Here is a 227-nt window from a genome sequence, read left to right as displayed (position 1 = left end):
CAAGGCACCCGAGAGCGACGGTTGACAGCCCCACGTCGTACGGTTTGCAGCCTGTGAGAGGGGCCTCATTGAACTGCAGTTCAGCGACCTTCCCACATTGGTTTTCTTCGAGCACCGGAGAAGACTGTGAAAGTGGACTGGCGTACAGGGTGGCGGCCTGGGATGCAAATGCACCACCGTTCTTGGCATCAGTTGCGTTCCGTAACTTGTAAAGGCTGCCGCAAGAA

The sequence above is a fragment of the Cystoisospora suis genome (genome assembly GCF_002600585.1).
Source record: "Cystoisospora suis strain Wien I chromosome Unknown contig_9992, whole genome shotgun sequence".
NCBI classification, from domain to species: domain Eukaryota; phylum Apicomplexa; class Conoidasida; order Eucoccidiorida; family Sarcocystidae; genus Cystoisospora; species Cystoisospora suis.
Note: the sequence above shows the minus strand (reverse complement) of the source record.